The sequence below is a fragment of the Argiope bruennichi genome, chromosome 10 (assembly GCF_947563725.1).
Source record: "Argiope bruennichi chromosome 10, qqArgBrue1.1, whole genome shotgun sequence".
Classification (NCBI taxonomy): Eukaryota; Metazoa; Arthropoda; class Arachnida; order Araneae; family Araneidae; genus Argiope; species Argiope bruennichi.
This window is the reverse complement of record NC_079160.1, coordinates 61,011,000-61,023,751: the sequence shown is the minus strand read 5'-3', so window position 1 is coordinate 61,023,751 and position 12,752 is coordinate 61,011,000. Positions and strand designations below refer to the sequence as shown.

The following is a 12,752-nucleotide window of genomic DNA, read 5'->3' as shown; positions in this document are numbered from 1 at the left end:
AAAATGCTTGAATGAATACTGTTACAAACCTATAATATTGCTACCCATCACGAATAGAGTCATCGTAAGAAAGACCGTTGTACGATCGGTCCTGTACGTGCTGAGATCAATAAACTTAGAGTTTGGCGACTAAATGGATAATACCGGAAAGTTCGAGAACTTTCACGATCCATCCACTAAGACACGAGGTACAGCCAACTACGCCCTGATTGGTCTGAAGATTCTAGCCCCGCCTCCCGGAACTATAAAAGACGGGCACTCGGAAGCTGCGAGGTCGAGTCGTGTGTATCGGAAGAAGTCGTGTGGATCGTAAAAAGAGGCGGTGTGTGGTGAGAGTCGGAGTCGCCGACACGTAGAGGTCTTGGAGGATTAGACAGCAAGAAAGCTGCTGAACTAAAGCAATTAAATGAGCTGCGTCATTACGATTAATTTGCGATATTTGTTGTAGAAGAAAAATTTTGTAACATTTGGTGTCAGAAGTGGGATTAGTTGGACTTTCCTGTGTATACCTTGAACCAGAAAAATGGATGAAAAATTCGCATTGTTATTTGCCATGATGGCAGAGATAAAGAAAGGACAAGATGAATTGAAAGCCGGATATGAGAAAATGAAGAATGAATTTAAGATAGAAATTTTAGAAGATAAAAGTAACAAAACCGAAGACGTCCATGATATCACAGAAGAAATAAAGAATGGATTAAAGAAAGACATTTTGGAAGATGAAGGAAACAGCGAGAGCCAGGTGGAAAAAGAGAAGACTGGGGATCGAGTGGAGATCGGTGTCACTAAAGAGAAATTTCACCATCCGGAGGATGAACCAAAGTTCAATGAGGAGATGCGCGAACAGGGATACTGTCAAATACCTGCAGAGCTGAAACAGGCTTCTCCGAACGAGTCCCTTGAAGTGGAATCGAGGGTACAGACACTTGGGGGTGGAGATGAACTCTGTTTGGACGGGTCTGTTGGTGGAGACCAGTGCTCGATGCCTATGAATGCAGGTGTTAAAGAGACTCTGTTTGGACTGGATTCATCCCGAAGGTCGATGGGACAACCTCTTAGCAGGCCACTTGGTGTCTCCTTGCATTATGATACGAAAGAAGACTACGTGGTTGGAATCGCTGATCCCTGTAGTCTCGGCCTCGACAGCCCTGGAGAGTCCGGCCTTGCTGTGGATTTTTCGAGGAGTGTCATGCAAATAGAAGTCGAAGAACCTCCTGTGTATCTAGTCAAGCTACGTCGTCGCAAAAGAACTCTCCCAGCAAAGGCTGATGTGCTCTTTAGAAGATCCTGTGTTGAGAGCTGCGGACAGTTCTCAAGTGTCGAGAATGAGCCCGGAATAAGCGGAGATATTCCTGCGGAAGCTTTGGCGACGAGGGCGAATCCCTGGCTTTCGAGTGGACTTCAGAAGGCATTGTTGGACCATCCTGATATTCGGTTGGTTCTATGGAGGAAGTTCAAAGTGACCAACCGACCATCCTGGCTAGAGTTCGTTTCTGAGATTCATGTTGTGTTATCATGTTTGGCTCCATGGGACATCCTGCATTTTAAGGAGCGGAATCAAGTCTGGATGTACCATCCGAAACGACGAAGAGATCCGTGTCAAAAGCATTGAGAAGGTTCGGATGGATCGTTAGTCGCCGCCAAATTAGCGAATGATGCCATCTTCGAAAGTGCGGAAGTCGCCAAACGCATCAACATCATCACATTGTTCGGAAGCCTACTCCAGCCGCTGGATTGAAGTGGACTGCCGGGACGTCAGTCTTTAAAGAGGGGAGCAATGTTACAAACCTATAATATTGCTACCCGGCACGAATAGAGTCATCGTAAGAAAGACCGTTGTACGATCGGTCCTGTACGTGCTGAGATCAGTAAACTTTGAGTTTGGCGACTAAATGGATAATACTGGAAAGTTCGAGAACTTTCACGATCCATCCACTAAGACACGAGGTACAGCCAACTACGCCCTGATTGGTCTGAAGATTCTAGCCCCGCCTCCCGGAACTATAAAAGACGGGCACTCGGAAGCTGCGAGGTCGAGTCGTGTGTATCGGAAGAAGTCGTGTGGATCGTAAAAAGAGGCGGTGTGTGGTGAGAGTCGGAGTCGCCGACACGTAGAAGTCTTGGAGGATTAGACAGCAAGAAAGCTGCTGAACTAAAGCAATTAAATGAACTGCGTCATTACGATTAATTTGCGATATTTGTTGTAGAAGAAAAATTTTGTAACAATATTTTTATTTCTTAGTAATAATTTTTGAAAAATTCGTTTTCGGCATAATTTAAAAAATGAGTTTTATTATAATGAAATTCAAAGCAGTATCATTGGTCCTTTGATTCGTTGAGTCATTTTATTTTTCCGCTGTTAAAGTCTTGATAAAAGTGGGGGGAGGGATGCTTTTTTGCTTTTATCTAAATTTAAAACATTTTAAAGTAATTCATTGAATAAGATTCTTCACTTGATAAGCTTTGTTAAATTTTGAAGCAATAACGTTTCGCGCTAGATTCAAAAAAAAATAATAATAATAATAATAATAATGCTTTATCAGGCCTTTTTTTATTTTTATCGTGCTTCTAACTACAGAGTTGACTTTTTTGAAACTTCATGAATTTATTTCCATTATATATGAAAACTGAGACTTATTAAAACATTTTCATTTCTTCGTAAAATATATAATCACATCTTTTGTAATTTTTCGTAAATATTTTTGCTTATAGTTTAAAAAATAGCTTTTTATCATGTGAGTGCATGATGTTGTTTTGGTTAAGGATTTTTGAAGCTCGAAATCGTACAGGCAATAAATATTGAAGCTCGAAATCGCGTAGGCAATGAATAAAGCATAAATGGCAATTTTCATCATCATCTTTTAATCGCATATATTTTTTACCTGCTTTTACCAATATTGCATTATTATTATGTATGCTTCTTTGAAAGAAGATGCGTTTTTAAAAGGTTGACCTGCTTTTACCAGTATTGCTTTATTATTACGTATGCTTCTTTGACAGCAGATACGTTTTTAAAAGGTTGATGTAGAACTATGATATCATAGCTGTTATTTCATCTGAAAATTGGTCGAGCTCCAAAATGAAATAAAAATGAAAGTTTAAAAAAATTATATATATATATATATATATATATATATATATATATATATATACACTTTTAACGAATTTCTTTTCATTAATTGTAGCGTTATTTATTTAATTCTGTTTAGCACCAAAAATTATTTTATAATGTTGCTACTTGGTATAAAATAAACTAAAGGATTGTTTATTTTCCTTTATGATTGCAAAAAGTGTGTTTAGTAAAAAATAGTAATACTTTTGCCGTACAACTTGATATTTCTTATGTTTTTGTGCTTTCTCGAGTGATTAAGCAAATTTTGTAACCGTCCATGAATTCAATCTTCAGATTTTGATGACTGTGAGATACTTTAGAAATCTCTTTTTTGAAGATAAAAAAAATTATATTTAGAGGAAGACACTTTCACACTCATGAATTTCTTCACAGTGTTATAAAATAATAAAACATAAGCAGGACTGTCATTTCTCAATTATTATGTACATTTCCATTATAGGACAAGTTTTTTATTTAGTTCCGTTGTACAGAAAAGAAGAAAAAAAACGAGTACAGATTTCCTTTTCTTTTTACTGATTGGGTCCAACTATTTCGATATCAAAATCATATATCATATTTCAATTATCGGACTTGCTGCTTTTTGAAATTATCACATTTGCATCCATCGAATATATATTCCATTGACGGAATTCATCCAATCAAAGATGCAAATCTACAATTCTAATAATAAAAACCATTTGTCAAATATCATATAGCTTAATTTGTCTCATTTTTTTGTTCTCGTATTCTCTGGCACACGAACAGACAAACAGACTTTCCGCTTACAGATTTCCTTAAAAATATTATGCATATTAATAATTTTAGTATAAAAAGGCCCACATATCAAAGAAATTCATGTATCTTTGTAGGCGCATGGTCGCTTCATTTTCAGTGTAATGGTTAAAGGAAGTTGTGGTGGTAACATCATAAGCCAGATAACAACTTCCGGAGAAGAATGTACACTTTTGTCTAGTGGCTTTGTTATTCGGCTATGAACCCTAACGTTGCGAGTTCGAATCTCAAACTTGCACGAAGTCTTCAAATTTTATAACCATTTGGAAACTTAAATAAATTTCAAAGACATATTTTATTTATATGATGTCCATATACTTTAAAAATATCAAGCGTAATGTTTCTATTTCTCTAGATTCAATATTTATATGGAATCGTTTTTTTTATATGGAATAGTTACTGTAATTACTTTATCATTTGTTCCTGCAATATCTGAATTAATTGTATTATATCCAGATATTCATTAATTGTTTTTATTTAGTGTTTAAAGAATATTAGATTGAAGAAACCTGAAATAAAGGAATGATAAAATTTGCCGTTTTATGATGATGAATCGAACTGATTTGAAATTGGTGTTTGAAACAGGATTGATGAGCAAAAATGACAAAAAATCATTTATGAATTTTATTGGCAGAGAGACAGTGGTGGATTTCCCATTAGGCCTCTGCTCAGGTCACTAGTTTGAATAGGGACCTCCAACAAGTCGATTAAAAAAACTTTATATTCCTGGTTGCCAAATAAAGAAATTTTTTAAAAATAATAATTTTGTAAAAATGGTAAAATATTGAAATAATATTACTTACTCAAGTATAATTAGTCAAGTTCCTCTGTGTTTTATTACTTTCGCTATGAAAATTAAATATCTGCTTCAATAATATTGTGCGCAAACGTGCATGCCGGACAGTTTGATACTGTAATAGATAAAAACAATTATATTTTCACAAAGTTAATGAAATAAAAAAAAAGAATAAATCTAAAATAATACAGTAACATATGAAAATTTGTAGAAAGATGAAAGCAAATTTATCATCTTATTAAAAGAGAAGCGTTCTTCCTAATGTCGCAAAATATCTAAATCAGTCACTGCAGAGAGATATTATTCGATTATCGATATTAATTTAATGCTGCCTCTTTTTGTTGCAATACCTCTCATTGCAATTAGTGTTCGAAACTGCGGAAAACTTAATTAGAAAGTTGTATTGGTTATTCAGCTCTTATATTTGTGATTTTGAATATTGTGATCAAATGTAAATTTCCCTGCATGCGCCATCTGTTTATAATATATCGAACCAAAAAAAGAAATTTTGAAAAAAGTGTAATAAAAAGGCTATTTTCTATTCTAATTATTTTTCAGTACATTTAGCAAGACATTTTTAAAATTAAATAAGATATTGAAATACAGTAGTTTGGAATAAATATTTAAAAATAACAATAGAAAAATATTTTTATTGAATCAGATTAAGTAGCTGTTTTAGAAATGGAAACCGATATTTGAAATTCAAATTATTTCGCATTTGCTTTTCCTGTACTGTAATAATTTGCTTTTCCTATACTGTAATACTGTTAATAATCGAAACCAAAAACTTCAATATATAAACAAAGGAAAATAAATTAATTTGAGTTGTAGGAAAACAAATAATTTTGCTGATCAGATGCACGTTTTGAAGAGGAATAAGATTTTCAAAGTTCATTCGGTCCTTTCCTCTAAATTGTAGCTTAACTCTTTTTGTTTTTTTTTAATTTTGTAGCTATATTGACAACAACAAAATGCAATTAGTTAAAAGATTAATAAAATATATAGATTAAACCGTCATCAACTTTGTCTGAGTAAACTCGTCTCTTCAGGAACATAATTTTTATGCACTTCTGTAAATTATCATGAATTCATTTCAAAAGAAACATTGTAAATCTTAGATTGAAAATGAGATCTAAATGCATTTAAATTAACTTGAAATAAATAATGCATTTGTTCTTTATTAAAATTTTGTTTTGACGTCCCGAAATTTAAAAATTATTAGAATAAAGGTGGCAACAAAATATTCCGTGTATATGTTAACGGTTAAACCGCGCGGTCTTGTGAAGTTTGTGTTTATATTTTGATCAGGATTAACAAATTCTGAATTGTCTTTTTTTTAAGTGAAAGAAATGCATTCCTAAACTCATAAATATTAATCTAAAGCCCCGACTACATTAACATGTGAGTTGCTTCTCTTATTTTATTTTATAATATGATACATTTTAATATTATTAGTCCCGTTATTCTTTGCCGTATGTCAAAAATATTTGAATTTTCAAATGATAGTATGTGATCTATGGTATAGATTATTTTCGTTTTCGAAGAAAATAAGCGATCCTTGCTTATCTTTTATTCTCTGGTAATGAATTACTATGCATGTAAAAACATTTTTTAACCCAAACCATATATGTTGTGAACATTTCTTTTGCTTATTATGAATTTTTTTTTTCCAATAATTCTACTATTTAAGATCCTATGTAAGTAGGTCAATTTTAATGCCAGTTTTAAGTTCCAAAATTCGTGAAAAACATATTTGATTTTATTCTTTCATTTTATTTATTGGTTGTTTATTTTTTATGTTTCTGTATAATCTTCTCAACTCAAAATACTTTAATATATATATATATTTGTAATTGTGTACTGTGTATGAAACTGTGCATCAGATTGTTATGAAACAAAATTATTGATTTAAAAAAGCTGAAACGTCTGGGGATATAGGATTTCTTAGAAGAAATCGGTTGGTTTTGAAATAGGAAATTCTTTAAACTTCATTATATTTAAAAATTTTCATCAAATGAACTGAGAAAGTTTGCACACATAAATCTCAAAAAAAAAAAAAAAAAAAAAAAAACTTGTTTTAAATAAATAGGTGATTTTCCAGTTCATCCACTATTAATTATTTATAAATGTTTAATATACACATAAAAAAAACAGAAAACTAAATGTTTATCATAAAATTGAACAAAGTGATTTGGGATACTTTTTTTTTAGTAATGAATAACTAGGAAAAATAATGATAGTAGACAATTAGATAGCTTTCAACACATGCAATATTTCCAGATTCTGTATTTACTAAAAGCTAAGGATTAAATATTATAAATGAGATACTTATTAATTAATAGTGAATAATTGGTAATAATTTTGACAACTTTACTTATTTATTTTTATCTTTGACATCAATAATTTTGACATATTTTGATATAAGTAGCATAAAAAGATACTTGTTTTCTTGTAAGTTAACACTTGCTCGTAAGGTTGCAATGTCAATTTGGTTTTGATACGACATTTGGCGAGTTTTGGACCATTAATTAACTAGTACCATAAATAAGTATGAATTTATTTGACTTATTCATGAACTGTGATGAATTTGTACTTTTATTTATAAATGATGTAATAGCCCTTTTATTCACACAAATATAAATTTTTATAATTTATATAATTAATTTACATGCTTAAGATCTGCAGGGATTAAAAAATATATTTTTTTAAAATTTGTCATGGATTGCACTAAGAGGAAGAGATGTCATTGGAACACCACTGTGCATGTACAACTTATTCTGATAAATAATTAATACTTTTCAATTTATTTTGTAAGATAATTATATATTAATGGAAATACTAAAACATACAATATTATCAATGAAAACTACTTACGCAATCTTAAAATACGAAAAAAAAAATTAGAAAAATAAACAATTTCAATAACCAGTAATCGTCAAATAAAGCTAGTGCCTCAGAAATATCAAGTTCTCTGCAAGGTATTTAGACTTTAACTGCAATCAACAACTATACTTCAAGCTATGAAGAAACATTATTTAAATTAACTGTTTAAAAGTTAAGAAAATTATTTTATGTTAGAAAATATATGTAACATTTCCAGAATGTGACATTTTATTACCATTTATTTATTTATCATAAAAATGTCTCAATAGATTTGTTTATGTAATGTTTTACATTTCTTTCAGCACTTCAAGATAATATATACAGCTAACTTGTATTGTAAAAATTATTTGTTAAACTGCCTAAAATTATAAGTTTATATTCATAAACTATTTTAAAAGTTTTATTTTTGTTATTCATGTTAAATATACATATGAAGTAAAATATGCACTTTGATGTTGACTTTAAGTGGTTTTTATTATTATAGTATTCACAGATGCATAAATTTACAGATCAGCAGACATTCATTACATTGGTGATTTTGATATAGATTTCATCCAATTTTAATTATATGCCAATTTTCATCCATCAAGCTTGTTGTGATTTTTTTAATGTTTGTGTTTATAGTCAATCATAGATTGCATGTAAAATTTTATACAGAACTACTATTTCAGTGTAAGAATTACATGCCAAATTTTATCCATGTAGCTAATTCTATTTTTGAGTAATCATGTTCTTGAATAACATAATTCCAGTAATAGATTTATTCAAACTGAAAGAGACCTAAATTATGGAGATTTTTTCAAAATCTTAGATGAAAATTTTTTGACAATTATAAAATTTTCTGCATACACAGAATATGAAGTAATGAAATGATTTTATATATCATACATTAAATTACAGGAAAGAAATCTAAAGTTTTTAAGTAAAACTATTTTTAAAAAATATCTTAACTATTCTTAATTAAGAATTGAAATTGTTATTATAATTTCTTCAAAGCTAAAAAATTTTATGATTAAAAGAAAGAAAGAAAAAGAAAACTATTTCCTGATAAAATATTTAACCTGTCAAAATAAGTAGATTCTGTTGTGTAGTTACTAATTGTCAGGAGAGTTTGTTTTAACCATTTAAATTATTTGATTTTTATCACAAGAATGAATAGCATTCAAAATAAATATATTGTAACAAAAAAAAAAAAGTTTTTTTTTTTTTTTTAAAGTTTAGTGGGTTTGAAAAAAAGACAAATTTTATATCATTAAACTGAATCTAGTAAAAAGATAATTGTCATTGTTTGAAAGAAAAAATGTGTAAAAATTTCTTCTCAGTAAAAATATTCATCAGAAAACTATTAAAATTTTGAAAATTTAAAATTTATTGAATTTTTGGAAAATTACTTTGAATTGTACATTGGCATATGTGAGCCAATGTGAGGTCTAAATTTCATTATTATGATCTGCGGAGTGCCAACTTACACATTTGCTTTTATTATTACAAAGTGTGTAGCATCATGAAAAGTACTTAAATTTGAAAATAATTTTTAAGCACCTTAAAAATTCTTAATTTTGATAAATGCTTAATTTTCTTGAGAAGTGCAAAGACAGCTTTTGTTTCTTCCTGCATTGAATACAATAATTCAAAAACTTGATTGTAAAAGCTTTTTATCAGATGTATCAAGAAAAACGAAGAATTCGAACAAAGGATCCATGGTTCCAACATACAGGGTGGTTGTAATTAAAGTTCTATTTTGATATGGTCCTAAAAGGAAAATTACTGGACCAAATGTTATCAAACTTGGTAATAATTTAAAGAAGGTCATAGAAATTTCTTTTCCGTCAATAAATAAATAAATAAAAAGTTCAAAAAATTACCACCAAAGGGGAAATAGCACTATATGCAATATTGTTAAACAAAGTAAGACATGAAGACATCAGTTTAATCGTTTCTCAAGCCGAACTATTCGTGGTGTCATGCAAAACTGCAATGGCTTGTAATTGTCTTATGGAAGGAAGAAGCTAATAATTTATGCAGATGCGCTTTACATGTCATTGGATTTCATAGATAAAAGTGAGCCTGTTTATCATAGTTCTTATTGTTATGAATCGACAGTGTCTCTAGCTGTGCAAAATCATGCTTTTCTCGTTAAATGTTTTAATGAATGTAATAGCAATGAGCGGCATGCTTTGTTTACCTGTGCATAACATTCCTCATGATATGCTAAGAGCTACTGTTGAGACTGCATTAATGCTATTTAACTTGCTTTCAGAAAATGGTGGATAACACATTGTATGCTTTGTAACACATTTCAGAAACGATTAAATACATTTTAAACCAATGTCTTCATGTTCTATTTTGTTTAACAATGTTGGATACAGTGCCATTTCTTCCCTGATGGTGAGTTTTTGAACTTTTTATTTTTTTGGCAGCAAAAAAATTTTTATGGCCTTCTTTAAACTATTAACAAGTTTGGTAACATTTGGTCCAGTAATTTTTCTTTTATGACCATTTCAAAGTGGAACTTCAATTATAACCACCCTATATGTTAGGATAACGGTTAATGAGCCTTTTTATTTTTTCCCTCAATCTCTTTTTCTTCAACGATGTGCATTGCCATATTTTGAAATACTGGAATAGTTTTTCAGAGGGGATAGTACAAAATATGTAGTATGCCATGCTTGTTGAGACTCAAAAAATGTTTCAAAAATATTTTTAAAGAAATGTCTGTGACACTAAAAACTTGTTTAGTATTTGAGATGTTCAAGTGTTCATTTAAGTTATATCTGATGAGTGTTTGTTTAACCTTTTATGTGTTGTAAAAGAAGAATATGCAAATTGGTTCAATTAAGAGAAAATAAGAAGACAGCAGGATGAATTTGGTATTCCAAAGAGATATTTCGAACATGGTAGAAGCTGCTGCAAAAACACTTACATTGAAGCCTCTTTAGTATGTTTCTATTTGATCATCATTATCATTAATATGTCATTTTAGAGCAATCTCTTGAATTACTTATTATAGGGATTTTGTTGCATTATACTGAATTGTAATTAATTGTGGTGTGTAATTATGTCAGTCGATCGCATAAAATCTAGTATGATGAGATTTTAACATGAAGCCGGAAATTTTCAATGATCAGGGTTTCTTTCATGATGTAATTTTTAAATATCCCCATCATTTGAAAAATTATTTTTTGGATTAATCTCTCTGAATTTTAATTTTTATCAAGGGAAAAAAAACTGTTAGTTCTGACTATTAAAAATTTTTAAAGAAATAAAAAAAAAAGTTTTTCAAAACTTATATTCTTTAGGGTTTAGATTCAAATCTGTTATTTTATAAAGATTTTTTTTCTCTTCTTTTTATATCTTTTATAGACTTTTTTTCCCAATGAAATCTCTTTACGCAGAAAGGTTTGTCCTGACTGAAAAAACAATGTGCAGCATAAACCAGTGAAATTAAGAGCATGAAATTTAGAAAGTTATTTCTCGGGTATTAGGGATCCATTAAGAATTGATATTTCAAAATTTTAGTTATAAATTTAATTTAAAAAATAATGACAGAATTTTTATGTGTTGTTGCCTTAACATCAAAGTATCATCGCACGAAAATTATTTTTACACTATTTTAAATGTTTAAAAAAATAGCTTTTCTGTTATGAAAAATTTTGTTTGACTGAATACTTTTTTTTTTTCTCTTCAGTTTTAGCAATATTTGATAAATTAGTTTTGGACATAATTTGTAACAATGATTTTTATTATAATGAAATTCAAATCAATATTATTGCTTTGAATTGTTGAATCATGTTATTTTGCTCCTGTTAATACTGTAGAAAAAGAAAGAAAAAATGCTTTCTTTGATTTAATTTAAACTTAAAAGTATTTAAAGCAGTTCATTGAATAAAATTCTTTATTTGATGAGTTTTGTTAAATTTCAAAGCAAAGCGATATATTGTCTGTAGCTGGCTTCAAAACATATTTTTCATTTTGCTTCTAATTGCAGAACTGGTTCTTTTTTAACTGCTCAAATTGTTTCCATTATTCATGAAACTAGAAGTTGTTAAATTATTTGTATTGCTTCACAAAATATTTAATCACATTTTTTTGTAATTTTTTAAAAGTTAAAGTAATAATATATATATATATATATATATAAAAGATATAAAGCAAGTTTTTATTTCCATATATTAAGATGTATAAATACATTGGAAAGTCGATTAAAAAAAATAATATTCTTAATGTTTGAACAGGTTTCTTTATAAAACCATTAGAATTTTGTTTCCAAGTCTATTGCTTGGAACATTATACTGATTTTTATATTTGCATTTACATACATTTTTAATGCTATTTTACATATTTAGATGCAATTTTCTCAAATTTTAGTCTCTTTAAATCTGTTAAATTAAAATCAAATCTATAATTATTTTTATTTTTTTTAAATTTGGTATAAGGATTTCTCAATAAGTTTTGCAGCTCCTGAGTTAGAGAAAAAGTAATCTATTCATTAAGAAATATTTTAATAGCTGTTTTATTGCTTCACAATGTGAAAAAATGTAAAGCTTCATGTTATTTATCAATTAAATCTCAATATTTAAAGAATACATAGAAATATAGTTTATGTTTTAGTTCAGGAACTAGATAATATTTAACTTAAGCTATCCGAAAAATTTTAATCAAATCATTTAATAAACTTCTAAACTAGAAGATTTTTTCTTTATACCTCTTTTTAGCCACCCCTACCTCAAAAATAAAGAGCATTTTTCCAATTTTTAAACAAATTTTGCCATTTAATTAATACACTTTGATTTCATAGATGTTTTTTTAGTCTTTTTTATGGAAATATTCAAAATATAACTACATTTTCAAAAAATTCGTCCAAAATATAGTCACATACTTTAAAAAAGGGGGGGGGGCCTTTACTAAATTTCAGAAAATTAGAAGCAATAAGGCATTTCTTTTAATACTCCAGTCATTTCTGATAGCTTCTATACTTTTCTATATAAAAAATTATGTGAAAAACTTATTTAGAACATAGCATTGCTTTATTGTCAACTTTGTGGTTGTTTGCCAGTCTTATGACCATTCTGAAATGCTTAGCTTTATAAGACTGCAAATAAAATTTTTAAATGTAGGGAGTTAGTGCAGAGGAAATTTACACTTTCTCAGCTTTGTCAAATCTTATTT

At 29.2% G+C, this 12,752-nt stretch overlaps 1 protein-coding gene across 5 annotated transcripts in view; it reads left to right on the top strand.

Moving 5' to 3' along the window:
* Nucleotides 1-12,752, top strand: part of LOC129989189 (condensin-2 complex subunit H2-like) — a 66,725-nt gene that overhangs the window by 21,698 nt on the left and 32,275 nt on the right. The window contains exons 1-2 of one of the 5 annotated variants that reach the window (XM_056097567.1): nucleotides 5,969-6,101; nucleotides 10,400-10,521. The exons of 2 other annotated variants lie outside the window; for them this stretch is intronic. The gene's annotated coding sequence lies outside the window, so the exon portion shown is untranslated. Of the gene's footprint in view, nucleotides 1-5,962; nucleotides 6,102-10,396; nucleotides 10,522-12,752 lie in introns of those variants that run through there. 2 more of the 5 variants (XM_056097568.1, XM_056097566.1) reach the window with 2 other exon arrangements.